This window comes from Ixodes scapularis, unplaced genomic scaffold (assembly GCF_016920785.2).
Source record: "Ixodes scapularis isolate PalLabHiFi unplaced genomic scaffold, ASM1692078v2 ptg000683l_1___fragment_1__unscaffolded, whole genome shotgun sequence".
NCBI classification, from domain to species: Eukaryota; Metazoa; Arthropoda; class Arachnida; order Ixodida; family Ixodidae; genus Ixodes; species Ixodes scapularis.
Genome location: NW_024610019.1, coordinates 1,972,656 through 1,973,830, shown reverse-complemented (window position 1 = coordinate 1,973,830; position 1,175 = coordinate 1,972,656).

Here is a 1,175-nt window from a genome sequence, read left to right as displayed (position 1 = left end):
TTTCTGCATATGATGAATGCGGGAACTTATGTTTCCAAAAGGTGGGGGACGCGTCTCGCAAAGTTAGAAGCTGTCACGGCATTATGATCTATCGCGCGTCCAATATTCATATTATATCCCCGACGAAGCCAGCAGCAATATATATCTCCATTGCTCGCGTTGACCGGCCACAAAAAATACTGATTTTCTCCGTTCAGGTTTCAATGTCAAGTTCAATGCAGAGAGGTTCCGTGTGAATCTCCGATGAAGACTCTCTTCAGTTTGTCCGCATTCGTGTCCGTGCTGCCGGCTAGAACCGTTTGGGTAAGTTTAAGCAGTATCTCTCTGTCTGTCAAATATACTTTTATTTAGCAGTCTCCCTAATAGCGAGTCAACTAAGCTCATATTTCAACCCGATGAATATACTAATATCGCTTTAGTGGGTGTGGGACATAGTACGTCAAAATGACTTCTCGATGGCTACTAAAACCTGAACTGAAATACGAGTATCAGCTGCTTAGTGGGGCGCCAGTGGGTTAACATGCTTCTTAGCTCAAGAAGCGCTTGCTTAATTGTCGTAATTTTCATGCAGCCTGTGTTGTTGACCAAGCAGACAACTGGAGCTGTTTCTTAAGCACGGATAGGCAAAAAGCTCGACTTCGCGGGCAGATGAGTCGCATGGTCGAGGCATGCAAGTTAGCTGAAACTTACTCTCGGTGGAACAATTATGTAGTCATCGCCGCTTTCTTTAGATGATCAAAACTTATTAGAGTCTATTACCGTCTCTCCGGAGACCATAGTTTCGGTTTTAAATGAAATCTCTGAAACAAAAGTTTTACACGAAAAGAACAAAACAAACACCGGTAAAACAAAACTATGCTCTGCAAGTTTATGTGCACCGGCTACACTTAGCCGTCTCAGCTCAAATACCTATAAAACTGGGCATAAGACAAGAAAATCTGTTAAATTGAATGCGCCACCCGTTCAGGTGGTCCGGCCGAGCCGACGCGACCTGGACCCAGCCGCCATGTTTGTCTGGTGGTGGCGCCCCCTATAGGCTCCTTGCACTGACGTCACATCGCACACTTTTGAACACCAAGTAAGAGGAGGAGACGGAAGCTGCTTTTGTAAGAATTTTGAGTGACAGGTTAATCTTCTATAATCTTCTGGGGGGAGAATAGCGACGCCTGTACAAA